Here is a 15,413-nt window from a genome sequence, read left to right as displayed (position 1 = left end):
TGTTTCACACAGAAAAATTCTGCAGGCAGATACAACTGTTACTTTCTTGTCCCTATCAGTGAACAGCCACTGAGTTTATTGACAGAAGTCACACTTCATCCCCAAGGATGGCTCACAGGGATCTTCAGAGCTTACAAGGGCAAGTGACTGCTCTGGCAGCTGAAGGTCTGCACCTTTGCTGATGACTTCTGTTTTGAACTGATGTGGGTCTATGGGAGACATGCTCAGGGGGCCCCTTGCAAGCCACCTGAGCAAACACAACCTCTTGTATTTGAAAATGTGTCTCCTCCAGAAATTTCCTCCCTGAGACTCCCTAGGCAAGCAGAGGAGATGGAGCAAGGACTGCTGCTGAATTTCCACTTCTGAAAGTGCTGCCAGCCTGCCCCGCTTGCAGTGACTGTGCTTGATGGGTCATCCAACTCCACAGCTGGAATCAGGGGGAAGACAACTTAGAGCTTTGGATGAAGAGGCCTGGAAGGTGGCAGAGAAAGAAAGATGGGAAGCCAGGGCACAGAATAAGTTGTAGGGGAAGTAACATGATAGATAGGATTATCAGAAGTGGGGAGTTTAAGAAAAACAAATGGCTTGTTTACAGAATAGCCTGGCAGAGAATACAGCTGTCACCTTTTTTAGGTTCTTCCTGTATTCCTGTACCAACCAGCATAATACAATTTATAGCTGCATTAAGCTGATGTGATTTATTTTCCCTAATGAGATATGGAAACTGATCAAAATTTTAAGAACAAAAATAAAATCATAAAGCACTTTGCATTTTGTTAGATCTGTTTGGAAATTTGTTCAATCTGTTTGGAAACAAGATTGTTGGTGCTTATTCAAAGAAAGTTAAGTATTTGCTATAATAAGAGCGATTAAAAATATACATCAAATACCAAGATAAAGGACTGGCCATCTCTCCTAGACTAACTTTAATTTTTCGAGTAGGTGAGAAAGGTTTCAGTCATACAAGATAGTTAGGATTTCATGTTTAAAAAGTGACAAGATTACAGAATTATCTGCTCAGAAGTTAACAAATTATTAAATCAATGCATTGCCTTTGTAATTTAATGTATTTTTTTAGATGCAAAGGGAATCATTCTCAAGTCAATTTATAGGAAATAGAAGAATTATCTAAAAGCAGGGACTGGATTGTATTTCCGTATCATGCAAATGATACAGTAGGTATCTTAATCCAATATAAATGAGATGTGAATTAGAAAGAAAAAGGGGGACAGAAACTTGTGATAGCCAAATAAACATTGCTTTATAAATCTGGAAAGAATCAAAGTGTTCCCTGATCTTCTTCCAAGGACAATGTTGCATTAAGAATGAACATGCACCGAAAAGGTAGTAATTACTAGAAAGCACATACTTCCGTTACAAGAGGAATTCTTAAAGTGTAGCAGGAAAGTCCAAGATTACTAATTCTATTTGCAGCTGTTACTTGGTAAAGAGTACTCAAGGACAACTTCAAGCGTGGTACTCTGTGCTTTGCATTTGCTTACTTTCATTGCGTTTAATAAAAACTAGTCACCGAATTGCTGTCATCGAATTGCTTTGAAAGTCTACTTGCTGACAGACATTTCTGTCTCTGTTTCATTTTTCTCTCCCCCTTTTTTTTTTTTAGGTTCCACTTAGTGCAAATTTTCTTACAAATTTACAAAGAGGTATTTAATGCCAGACTAGTGTTATCCTTACCATAAAAAGAAAATAAGAATGCAGCATGTAGGTACTATGCACCCCTTGATCCTGGAGCACTTCACAGAACCAGGCAAGTATCACCACCACTGCTCTCAGAATGGGATACACCAAATCCTCTCCCTCCATGGCTTGACAAAGATCACAGGCACAGAAGTTGACTTGTTCCTTCCACTGCCCCAGAGAAGGTTATGTTCAGCAAACAGCTATCACCATGACAGCAAATTAATTAATAAAGAAAGATTCATCATTTCCACTGCTTTCCTATCTCTTTATTACTCAGAGTATAATCCTCAAATCAACTTTTAGAGCAAGAGGCCACGTAATTGGTTCAGATACAGGAAGGAGACAGTAAAACTCAGTTTCCTGTAACACCCCCTGCCAGGAATGATGGTTTTTCAGGACTGTTAGGTGTTAGGCATACTCTCAACTACCACAGCTGCAATTAGATGCATTTTTAAGCATCCTATTAGTGGGAAGTATTGCTGTGTTTCCACGTAAAGTCACTGCATACCATAATCATTAGCCGGGAAGTTCTTTATTCCCTGATACACCAGGAGCCGGAATGAACAGTAAGTGCAGGAGATCCGATATCACTTGGACAGGCAATTTCCTTGGGCTTCTACTAATGGGCTCAGAGGTGATAATATGGCTGCATATGACATAACAATTGCATTTATTTGGGGGCTAGGTGGGTTTGTCCTTTTTTTACAGAATTACAAAATTACAGAGTTGAGGCTTTCTACAGTGTGGTGCACCATACAGACTGCCATACTCTGCCAAAACAAATCACTGGGAGAAGAATCAGGAAAGGAAAAGAAAGGAAATTGTATCACTATAAGCTGCTTTTTTGGAGCTCAGAAAAACACCAGCACATTGTCTGGGAACTGTGGGGAAACAGTCCTTAAACTCTTTACCAACCAGTTCCTAATGACACTTCCATTTTCTTATTTATGGCAAAATGACCACTGCAAAAAACTTGAGGATAAGGCTATAAGCAAAGTTTTACAAAGGCAGAAAAGATCATGACAGAAAGAAAATGGGAACCATGTACTGTAACTGTAAAATCTAGTAAGAAGGAATTTTTAATACCCATAAGCATATCTCTGCTACTGGTTTTAGTATGGTTTGCAAAGAAAAAATTGTAGGATCTATTAATTGTAGGATCTATTAATTGTAGGATCTATTTTCCCCTATTAAAGGGGAAAAATGATGCAAACCCATTTTCACCTCAGAAAGAAAGATGTTTTCAAACTCTCATGACAAAGTCACAGCTTAATAGTATAAAAAGGGAGGGACATGACCAGCCTCCTTGAGAAGGGGACATGCTACCAGCCATGACAAAACAGTGCTTTTCCCTAGGAGACACCAAACAGCCAGCTCTTTGGAGCAGGAAGCATGGCATATGCTAGTGATGCTACCGTACCAGCATCAGAGCAGCACCTCAACCACCCACACAGTACCCGAAACCAGGAGGCACCAGCTTCATCAATGTTCTGACCCCTGCTGAATCCCTCTGAAGACCAGCACCTTCATGATCTCTCCTCTCTCTGCAGCAGCAAGAGGCAAGGGCAGGGGACAGGCTGCCTCTCATCGTCCCCTCCCCTCTGTCTCAGCAGCACTTCTCCATTCCCCCCTGTGTGGGATTATTGGGGGTTCTGGGAAATGAGGAAGGGAAGGGAAAGCCACAGTGAGGAAAGAAGACCAGAAGATCAAGAAGAGCGTGTCACCACCCCTAGCAACACCTTGTTACAAAAGCCTTTAAGAAAGTGATGTCTGTTTCTCTCTCCTTCCTCCCTGCCCACTTCCCAACAAATCCTAGTCACCTAAGGAGCACAAGGCTAGTGAGGGAGAATGGGGCAGGGAGAGGAGGGGAAGTAGAGGAAAGAGGTTCTAGTCCTGTGTCATGTCTGGATAAAGCTACCACACCCTTACCCAAAAACCTCACTCAGTATCACACTGCTGTGTAGTACCATTATCACTGAGCACATGCAGTACCACACTCACCCTAATCAGGAAAAATTCACCCTAACAGCTAGCCAAGGATTTTCCACTTCAGTAAATATGCCAACATTATAATAATTTGGAATTTATATCAAATACACCTACATTTTCTGTGGGAAAATAACACCTTTATTGAAAGTTTTCCATTAATTGCTAGCACAAATGGAAAATATTATTTCAGGTGATTTAGGTAGAGCAGTACACTTTTTAAAGTCAATCTAATACCACAATGTAGTTCTTTACCCTGGGAACATCCTGTTCCGGGGTCAGATGCTTGTTCCCTTCCAGGAGCAAGGATTTTCAGGCAGCTTCACATCCCAGAATTCAAAGCATGCTTCTTTGTGACAAAGCTCTTCAGTGCCTCTTGGACATTTAATTATGGGAGAAGGGTCTCAGATAATGAAATGGGAACATCATGCTCCTGAACTATAACTTCTGAAAAGCAATACACTGTGGTAGGGAAATGCAATTAAATTTTGAACTGACTCAGGAATTTCCCATGGAACATTAATTCTATTCTCACCTCTGAATGTCAGTCTATTTTTCTCTTTCAGTTTAGGAAGCTTATAAAAGGTGAAGTGAACCCCTACTTCTAAATCTGTGGATTCTCCCTCCCTCCTTGGGGAGGCCATAGCCATGGGAAGAGTACATCTGCAAACAGAAGCCTATTGTGTTAAACCTTATCAGAGGCGATGCCTAGCCCAAGGAACTGCTATCTAGATACCCAACACAGAGAAATAATAAAGGTATTTTCACCCCCTTCCAACCCCTTCTGGTCTGCAGGGATATTGAGAGCTCACATGACTTGCCTGAAGCTGCACAGAACTCTGTGCAAGAGCCAGAAACTAACCACAACTTCACCAAGACTCACTGCAAGTTTTACTCATCTTGACATTTTTTTGTCTCAAAGGTCTTCGACTTCAACACCTAAACAAATATTACAGTAATTCCTTGATGTAATGTAAAAAAATTCCTTCATGTAAGCAACTGTTGGCCTGGAAATTTAGCCCAGGACTGAAGCGTTGAGCTAGTCAGAGTTACTTAAAAGAACAACCAGCTACTACTAACTGTAAAAGAACTGATTTAGATTTCATTTCTCATCCCTACATCCATTTTTTATGCCAGATTTACCCTAAAGGTTATCTATCTCTTTCTTCTCCATCCCCTACATTTAATCACACAAAAAACACTTCACAGCAGATTCGCTCACCCAAACACACACTAATGTTTTGCAAAATTCAGGCAAGCTGACCAATAGGGATGAACTCCATCAAATGCCAGAAAGATACCAAGAGATACCAGACACATCATCTTTCCCTGAAACAGAGGAACTGTTTCTATTTTAGTTCCCCTGCTTTCACATATTTTACACGACACAGACTGCCACTATATGCATCTCTTCAGCACTGATATCTATAACCAAAAATGTCAGGCGTCTCAGTTATCCGCAGACAGCACCTATTTCCTGTGGTTATTATGGGCAGTACTAACACATCAGGAATTCTGAGTATGTTTGGGTGAACTGACACTAGATCCAAAGTTAGGAGCTCCTCTACTATGAGTGCAAAACACACATGCCCAGAAAAAAATGGTAGAAACAATGCTGGCATTTAGACGATGCACACTCAAAGCCCGGATTCAAACGAAACTCTCAGACTACAAGTTCTTGCTATATAACAAATAATACATCTAACTTCCAAATGAGTTGCTGTATTTTAAGATCCTTTTCTGTATAGGAACACCACAACTTCAGCAGAAATGTTTCAGAATCTGCCTGAAAAAGATATTGATCAATGAAGCAATGTATCTGCCAGATACTGAAATTACTTCTGATAAGTTCTGGAAAGAACCTGATAGCCTGAATTTCATTTTTTTTACTCACAAATTCACTATTTAAGTGAGGACTACCAGGGGAATGCACAGATTTTTAAATTACTGCTAGAAGGACTTTGTTCAAAGAAAATGACAGCCAAAATGTTTGCTATTTTTTCTTTTTTTTTTTTTTTTTTAAATCAAACTCCCAGTAAAAGCATTATTTGGGAACAAACAAACAAGAAGGTTAAATTTAATTAATCCTGTGCTGTGATCAAATTCACCCATGACAAAATAATTTGCAAATGAAACCATGGCCAAACAAGCAAGCAAACATTGATTACATCCTCTCTAACATGGAAAACAACTCGCTTTTCAACTTTGTAATAATAAGCAACATTTCAGACAGCATGTCCCACTAACAAAGAGCAAAGGTATATAACAGAAATCATCTGTTAGGAAAACAGCACTCCAAATCGTAATGGCAAAACAAAGGCCAAGACTCCCTAGGTATGCCAAGAAAAGTAACCTTCTGAGTTAAACACTTCACAGAGGAATAAAGTTCCAATGCTCTATATGGAGAAAACGGGAGAGTAAATCGCCCGGAATAAGCATTACTTAAGTATCCACCTCATCCTAGAGGAACTGCCAGAGTGCTCTGAAGGCAGCAGGAAAGCCCAGAGGAGCCACTCTAGCAAATGCAGAGGCAAGCTTCCTACTTACCCCACTGTATGCACCATGATCTCTTTCGCCACCTTAGTAATTCCCAAGAATCCAGAATGATGTTATTTTCTTAGGGAATATTACAGCTGCTAGAGGAAACAGAGGCAAGCTGACAAGCCGAAGCCAGCTTCTCCCTTTGCGAGAAGCCAGGCAGAGAGGGATGAATTTAAACCTTGGCTCAAGATGCTGTGTATTCTGCGTCTATCTTTAACTTCTAAATGATTTGGTTTCACATTCCTCTGAAGTCCTGCTGGCAGATGCCTTCGCGGAGCTTTACCAATCGCAGGCACCCTGCCCCCTCTCCTCCTCTATCCCTCCACCTCCCTCCCTCCCATCCTCTCAAGCTGCCACTCCACCCCCATCTGCCCCATCCCCACCTCTCCTCACTCACACACACACACACAGAGGGGGTTGGCTGCCAGGATTTCACGGGCTTCCAGCCTCGGCTGCCCGCCCACGTCTGAGGGAGCCGCCCGCCCGCCGCGCTGCCGGGCACCGGGGCCAGCGGCCCGGCGAGCAGCGCCTCACGGAGCCTTCGGAAATCGGGACAGGTACCTGAAATCACAGCTTGTACCCACTCAGGCAGGGTCCCTGAGCCCCGGCGCCACCGACCAAGCTGCGGTCCTTAGCGGGACACCCGGGGCACATCTTCCGTAGGGGATCCCGGGCTACACGAGCTAGGGCGCTGGGGCAAGGCAGCAGTTCACCCGCTGCTGCACGAAGGTTCGGCAGAGACTCCTATCTACAAGCTTAAAGAATTCCCGACTGCACAGGGAGCTTTATGGAAGAAGGCCATTTTAACAAAAAAAAAAAAACAAAACCCGAAAAACCCAAAAAACCTAACCCAAAATAAAATATATAATAAAAAGAAGTTTGTACCAGATCTTGACTACAAAGCTTCTAAACTTCACTCTCAGTCCATGGCTCCTTACAGCAACAATGCATTGCAATGTTTAGACTCTGAAGTAACTAGACCACAGATAAATGATAGCATTCTAGGTGACTGAAGTGGAAAAAGCCTCCTTCCATATCACTCCGAAAGTCAGTATCCCTACCAGAGGTTGCTAGTGTTGACACAAACCCCTGACTCTTAAGATCAGCGTTTCGAAGCAGCAGATTTTAATGCTCAAATGCATATTCAGTTGAATACTGCCTGCCATCAAGTCTGCCTTCTCTCAGACATGGGTGGGAGCGGAACAAGCCGCAAGACTTTATGCAAAATGTATGAATTATTAAACACTTTCAGTTGCAACAGGAAAATGCCAATTGCCAGTCACACCAATTCAAACAGAATAGCCTGGTAAATGCCTCTCGTTTCTTAGAGTCTTCAGCCTTTGTCTGAGCTGCTGCCAAGAGGGGGTTGTAGGGATGCAGCCAAGCAAGTAGTGAGCACAGGTTGGGGCAGAGGGGGCAAGGCCAAGCTGTGCCCAGAATTCCTTGCCTGAAAACACGGTTTGAAAATGCTTTGCCAATGCCCAATTTCATGGGGCATTACACTTTTCCGAACGCCAATGCTGAAAGGCTGGACTGATACAGTAGTAAAAGTGATCAAACATTTACTTCAGGCCAATGAAGGAAACTGGTCAAACTTGGAAAGGCCTCAAGGAGGGGGTAAAAAAATCAGCCAAAGGGCTGTATCATAGGGCATATTAAGAAAGTCTCCACATCTCCTGCCTGTTTGATAACATGCATAAAAATAAGTGTGTTTGAGAACAGATACAGCATATACAGTCTGAAGAAAAACAGTAACTCCACAGTAGTTTTCATGGTCAGCCTGCATACCCTGAAAGGCTCTTCTTAACCTGGATTGAGCTCAGGTTTGTGGGCCTGGAAGTGTTGCCAGCAACACAGAAACATTAAATAACAAATCAGCTGACAACTCCAAAAAAGTTGAAAGATTTCTTCTGAATCATTAACATTTGTTACTATTAGCAAAGCCAGACCCCATTATGTTCAATATCTGCCTTCCAGAGCGTGTTAAAAACTCCAGCTAAACATGCCATGGACTTCCTGTCAGATGAGGAATAAGTCACTTCACTGCTTTTTCTCAGGATTCCTGATACAACAGTTCAGGGTAAGTGTCTGTTGTTCAGGTTGAGGAGCTGCAGCGAACTGCAGGAAAGCTGCCTTGTCTGGCACTGCTTTCTGACAGAGCCACCTCTAACACTGCTGGCGTATAAATCCCTCAGAGCACAGAAGAGTCAGAGCCAGAGAATTCCCGTTCAAATGGTGCAACTTCATATAATGCAGTATGTACAGCAAGTAATTCTTTTTCCCAATTGTTTGTAATAACGTCAGCCTTGAAGGGCAGACAATCACTAGAAGCAGAGACCAACTGTTAACATTACCTTTTAAAAAGCACAGTGCTTAAGATGCTCAGAGAGACAAAAGAACAAAAGTCTTTGTGCCTTTGTGGCTGAGGGCTCCTTTCTAATTAGGGCAACAAGGAAGGCAGAAAGAAGCTCCCTGCGGAAGAAGGTAGATGGACAAATGTGGTGATTTAGAAATGAAGTCATGAACAGGAAGGATTAGGACTGAGCTGTTTATAGGACTTCTAACTACCCCTAGAGAGTGCTTAAGTGTTAGGGAAAACAATGGCAGGGAAGTACACGGAAGTAAATCCACGCTTTTATCTAAGCTTGTGTGTTTCCTTTAGTAGATACAGAGGGAGAAGAGATTTGGCTTTGAATCCTCTAAAAGGCCACTGTTTGCTTCCCATGCCTCCTAAGAGGGTATTTAAAAACCTAAGAGTATGGAAAGGGGAAGAGCTTTGGAAAGTGATGCTGGAAGTTACTGGGAAACCTTGGATATCAACATGGACAGCATGATCCCAATCCCATGAATGAGACAGCCAGAGGTCGTTACGTCCAAAAACTGTATCACACAAGCCAAAGGAGATGACAGGTGTCCAGTTTCCTCAGATGAAGAGCTGTGCAGTAATACCAGGGTCTAATGCGCAACAAAAAGCGTACAGCTTCAAGATTTACCACTGCTGTGACAGGGAATACTACTCTCCCAGCAGGGTCTGTTGCTATAACCAGCATCAAATGAAACACATCAGGGACTTTTGTGGCATTAGATTTGAGATCTATGAAAACATATTAATAGTAAGTTCTTGTGGAGGAGCGGGAGCTCGGGTTGGAGCTGGCATGGGAGCAGACAAGGGAGTGGCAGCGAGGGGAGAGTAATTTGGTACCAGTGACAAGTGAAAAGAGGTAACATGTTTGGAGCCATGTGACTTCCTACCCATTCCCAATTTAGCCAAGTGCCTAAGAGCCATGATCTGTCCCTTCATGTTTCGCTATTTTTAACACGCACAAAATTTACTCCTTGTCTCCCCTTGTCTGTCAGTGTCTTCAGTTCATTAGTCTTGGCAGTCTTAAGATTTGTGCTTACTGGGACAGGCAACATCCTATATCCTATGGGCTCAATCTTTCTAGGTCTTCCTCGAGTATTTCTTCCTCTTTGGAATGACCTTGTTAACTCTGCAGATATTTCAGCATAGGTTTGTCCAAAAGTAAGAGCTCTGGAGTAGGGACTGTAATTGCACTGGTAGGCACGCAATTCTTGCCCATCACAATAAGTTCAGCACTGTTTATTCAGTATTACTCAACCTGCACACCCCTCACTGCCCCAGCCGACCTCCAGCCAAGCCTACTCAGCTACCTACTTACACCAACAGGCCTCTCCAAAATGGTCCAGCAGGTGGGGTTTGGCCTAGTGTTGATCCTTGTGCTGCTTCTCTCCTGCCTACCATTTTTTTTTTCCCTTAAAGAGGTGGGAGACAGCTATTGAAACAGTGGGGACAGGGGGCTCTTGATGGCAGCCCCCAGGAACCCACTCCCTTGCTGCCTCCCACCACACAGCCTCCAACACTGCAGGATACACCTGCCCTGGAAGGAAACCCAGAGGATGGACATGGGCTCAGCCAGGGCAAAACACTGCCCTGGTCTCCTGGTGTGAAGCCTGACTGCTCTGGGCACAACATTCCTACCATATCCTTGAGGCTCACTGGGTAATGGCAGGCAGCTCAGCCACTGAACATGTTCAGATGGATTAGCTCTGCTGTTTGTAAGACACCTGAAAATTGTTCGAATTCTTGATAAGCATTAATAAAGTAAATGGGGAATGCACTTAGTACATACTCTGTGACCAGTTTTGCAGCAACAGAGGATTTTCCGTGCTGGCTTTTCTGTTCTTAATTTCTATGTTTCTGTGATTCAAGCCATAAGGAAAGAAGGGAGATCATCCATGGTCACAAACTGAAGCTTCAGGAACAAATCATATTTTCAATCATTCCATTTTACAGAATAAAGGAAAAATCTATTATTTACTTTTGAACATGACTTTCCTTTTGCTATGTCTTGTATTTATACTTTTGGTAAGAGTTTTTGGTATGAACTCATGGCTTAAACCAGTATTTATCATCAGATATAAGCACGTCATATGTACAGGAGCCAGGATATAAAGACTTTGGCTTTATTCTTGTACACAAGAACAAAGTTTTAACATTAATTATGAAGAGTTAAGCAACTTTTGAAAAACTCTGCGCCCTTGACTTTACCAGATGCATTTTTCAAGCTCACTTGAAAAATACCTAAGGGGAAAGCTAGAACAATTATGGTTCCATTTATCTTTACATTAAATACAGAAAAATGACTATTTTTTGTGAGGTATCCAAATTGATTAATAAAATTAGGATCTGAGATAAAACAAAGAGCAACTTTTAAAAAATGACATTTTTACCAGACTGAAAAATATTTTTCTAAAAAGAAAAAAAAAAAAAAAAACCAGGTAAACCTAAGCCCACAAAATGCTGAGGTCTGGAAAAGTCTTTCTGGAACTGGTAGTGCTCCTGGATAAATAAAAAGGCTGCTTTCAGACTTTCTAATATCATCTATTACTTGTCCTCTACCTGAAAACGCTGAACTTTCAAGGTTTGAAGTGACAGCTATAGTTCATTTAAGTTGCTTGGTGAGCAGTGCACCTAATGAAGATTGTCTTCCTCAGGATTTATGATCCTCTGCTATTTATTGCTTCCAACAACAGTAATCCCTGTTTCCTCTAAACTCTCTTGACCACTCCTGCCTCTCACAACAGGAGATCTGCCCACCTCCAAATCCAGCTTCATGCAGCCAACCTGCACTGCCACCTTCACAATTATCCTTCTAATTTCCCCAGGCTTCCATGACTGTTGTTCTTCTAGATACTGCCCTCAGTTATCAGTATTCCCAACCTCCTTCCACTTCCCCTTTTCTATTTTCTCCCTACCTGTGGAAAAAGCAGCAAGCAGGTTGTGCAGCTTCATTCAGAGCTGTGTGTGCTCAGACTGAGCAGCCAGCACAGGTGGGAGCTGCTTTAGGAGGGGAATGTCCTGTTCTTTTTTGGGTCGATATCTTGAATTCCACTTCAGGAGAGTCAAGGAGAATCAGTATAGCTGAGATTTCTTCCTAGGTGTTTAATTTAGCAGGTGTCTAGTGAGTTCAAAACTACTGGCTGTGGCCAGGACTGTGAGACAAATGAACATAGCATGATTGTGTTCCCTTAAAAAGCCAAACTCTGAGAACAAAATAAACAGTCCACAAGTCAGCTACAAAGACTCATGACACAGTCTTTGCTCCAGTATAGATGCTCTTTTTCTTCTCAATGATAAGAGCCCTCTGCTGCTTTAAAGGCTTTATGCCTGGTCTAACCAAGTATATAAAAGGTAGCACACAGTGCTAATTAACAGAGCTCATTGCAGCCTGTTCTTGAAGAGGAAAAGTGTAATATTTGTGAAAGTAAATATCACAACACCAAACATTCACTTGAAAATAAAGTCCTTATTCCTGAAATTATTATATATTGATATTTTTGTTATGGAAATGGCTCTGTTATCCTGTCTCACTCCAGCACCTTGGTTTCATTGGAATACTAAATTCTGCACTGAAAATGGTTTCCAGTAAGTTGCTTTACAAAAATGCCACAAATGTTCTCTCTTTAAATATCCCCTCTCTTCCTGGACAGACAACCCCAAGTTTTTTGTGGAAATTCAGCCTCTGCGTGAAGTGTGCATGCAGGCAGACATGACTGTGGCTGCAGTGACACACGCACTTTTTTCAGAACTGGAAGAGGATAATATATAAAACAGATTCTCTCAAGGTAGAAACAATCCCCTTTCATTCATCCCACATCCCACAAAAAAACTCTCCTGCTCTCAAATAAAACTCATTTTATTTCACCCTCCAGACAAAAAACTTGGAAAAGAAAGGAAATTACTTTTTTTTTTTTTTCTCCTTAAAGCAAAAAATGCACAGCAAGAACATAGAAGGAGACCTGGAAGTCTCAGAAACTGCTAATGAGAGCTGGAGCATTAATATATAGGCCAACACCAGGAATCCCATCAGATCAGTTATGTAAAAGCCAGTAGCGCCTGACTTGCTCTCTGAAATGCACCAGTGCCCTGCAGGGCTGGGGGAGGCGTCCCGGCCGCACAGCCCTCTCCTTCCCGCTGTCCTGGCCCCAGGGCAGCCCGGATCCCGCAGGCTCGGGGCTCCGCTGCTGCTGGGGGCACAGGGACAGAAAGGGAGGGCTGATCAGCCCGGGGGGCTGCGCTGGGGCGGGAGAACGAAGGGTGAGACAGCCCGGGAGAAGCTTGTCCTACTGCTCCCTCTGCTGTACCCATCCTGTGCAGAAATCCCAAATGTCAGCGCCGAAAGCTGGGATAAGGCACAGCAGCTCTGAGCGTGGTCTGCAGGTAGCACAGGCCTGGGGAAGAGATAAAGTCGCTGGTGATGAGGCAGAAAGCACCACCACGCTCGGGAGACAGCATGGCATGGACCTCTGTGCGTCCCACCTAGCAAATCTCTTTGGCTCTGTACCTGCCAGGGCTTCACTTGTGCTTGCAGAACAGGGGAATAAAGCCTCTCCTTGGCACCATCACCTCGCTTTGGGACACGTATTGGGATCATGACGTCATCTTAGGATTTGGATGGGTGTCCGGATCAGCCCCAGGAAGCTCCCTTGGCAGGGCAGCAGCCAAGTCCCACATTAGGGAATGCCGGCTGCAACACTCCCCAGCAAAGGGGGAAACAGCCCACCCCGAGTCACATCAGCGCCATGCTACATATAAACAACAGGGAGCACAGGGAGAAAAAAAAAAAAAAAAAAAGCAGAAAGGAAAGGGGAAAAGTAGCTTATGGTAATGAAGTCAATTAATCATGTGGTAATTAACAATCTGATTGTTCTAGAGAATGTTTTTTTTTCCTAAACAAAAACCACCTGAACACAATTGCAGTCAATAATCCCACCCTGTAACCTTATTTCTGAGGGCTGAGAATTTGGCAGAACTGGATACCACCTATGGAAGACATCAGCAGCTGCCATGAAAGCATTTGTTTGAATACAGGGAAAAACTTGTACCTCAAGGAAAGTACATATTCTCACATTCAAACATTACAATGTGCTTTCTGCAATCTTCACAGCAATATTTCAGTTACTTCACACTTTCCTCTTAGCACTAATTTATGGAAATCCAAGCTAGAGAATAAACTGTTTCAAAGGAAGAAATGTCTCTCAAGCACTTTTTCTCTGAGAAGGTGCACACTCATCAGAATAGGGAGGAATGATGAGAAGAATCAGCACCTTCAGGAAAAGTGGACACTTTTCCATAATAAAAGAGGGGATGAAAGGCTGGAGTGCAAGGTTAGGGCTTTGAAAATTCAGCCATACACTCATCTTGAACCTTCTGGATAATCTCAGGAACTCTATACAACTTGTACCAGAAACAAAACAATCCTTCCTAATAGCAATATGAGACTAAAAAAAAACCAATTAGTGATTTCCAGAAAGGCAGTGTTAACAGAGAGACTGCATTCACTTTTTTTCTCCATGCCCCAAGTATTACTTCCTCCTATATTACAGAACATCTACAAGCTAATGAGAATACGGGAAACCGGACTTTATGATATAGCACGGTGGTAAAATGGATTATATTTAAATGTCAATGGAATCTATGAAATAGAGCAAATTTGGAAGAAATCCATTCAGTAATTTTAAAGTTGTGAATAATTAGCATGGCATTTTCAAATGCACTTGATGAAATTCATGACCTAATTCTGCTCTAAATTCTTTAATTTTAGTTTTTTTGTGGAGCTATATGAGCCATGCAATACTACAGTAGTATTAGAATGCTGCAGCAGTAGTGAGTCCTGCTGAAAAATTCTACCCTTAAATGAATGACTCCAACAAAAGAATGGGACATGGCAATTTGGGGCAGAATGAAGCTCGTTCTTTTCAAAGGCAGCACTCCAGATTTTCATAAATGCAAACAAATGCAGTTTGACCTCAGGACTGACACAATGTACCTATTTCCAACTGCCTAGGTTGTATGGCAAGAAGAAGCTGGACTGGAGCTGAAATGTAACAACTTCCAAGGTAACACTGAGATACTGTAAAACATTTAATCTGTAGTAAACTAGTAATAATTACAGATTATTTTGACATTGTCCTGTTAAGTTTCATGATGAAGAGCCACAAATATACCAAGTGTGAGGCACAGAGACCAAGCACAGGTCTGGTCATAACCTCACTGTCAGACGCCACAAAGCTGCTCCTTTTTATAGCACCTCCTTCCATCTCACTGAATTCGTCAATTTATCCCCAAATAAATTACAGGGTTTTTCTTCCTTTGTTCAGAAAAGCACATGCTTTGTCCAAGAGCCTCAGACATTCCAGTGTAAATTATTTGTACTTCTTGCTACAAAAAGTCTTGCTCCAGGACTTTGTGACAACACTGACTACCTGAGGGAAATCAAATTAACAGCAGCTGAGACAGAACTATTAAAGGCATGTTTTCCCCTATGTACAGTAGTCTGCTAACGTATCCACAGGCACTGTGAGAGTGAGGATAAAGCAAGGACATTTCTCTGAACCATTACTATCTTTCACATTACTGTCTGTTCTTGTGAGGGAGCTGTGGATGCAGTGATATTGATAGGCACTGGGGTTCCTTGAGCCTCAACTCAAGCATGCAGATTTTACAGACATGCACACCATGAAGACAGTAGCTTCCAAAATAAATCAAGCAAGCTTTTTTCTTAAGACTACAGAGGTAATTGCAAGGTTGTTGCTCGTTCTGAGTGTAATGACGCAAAGAACTGGCGCACGTGAAGTCCCTCCTCTGCCCCCATGCCTTCAGG

At 42.5% G+C, this 15,413-nt stretch overlaps 1 protein-coding gene and 1 long non-coding RNA gene across 7 annotated transcripts in view; one reads left to right on the top strand and one right to left on the bottom strand.

Moving 5' to 3' along the window:
* The window catches only part of DTNA (dystrobrevin alpha), a 227,532-nt gene that overhangs the window by 178,325 nt on the left and 33,794 nt on the right, over positions 1-15,413 (bottom strand). The gene's annotated exons all lie outside the window — the stretch shown is intronic.
* LOC128785426 (uncharacterized) lies at positions 6,709-14,639 on the top strand. Its single transcript, XR_008429871.1, has 3 exons — positions 6,709-6,785; positions 8,206-8,308; positions 14,598-14,639. It is a non-coding gene; the product is annotated as an uncharacterized LOC128785426 (long non-coding RNA).

The sequence above is a fragment of the Vidua chalybeata genome, chromosome 1 (assembly GCF_026979565.1).
Source record: "Vidua chalybeata isolate OUT-0048 chromosome 1, bVidCha1 merged haplotype, whole genome shotgun sequence".
Taxonomy (NCBI): Eukaryota; Metazoa; Chordata; class Aves; order Passeriformes; family Viduidae; genus Vidua; species Vidua chalybeata.
This window is presented reverse-complemented; position numbering and strand designations above follow the sequence as displayed.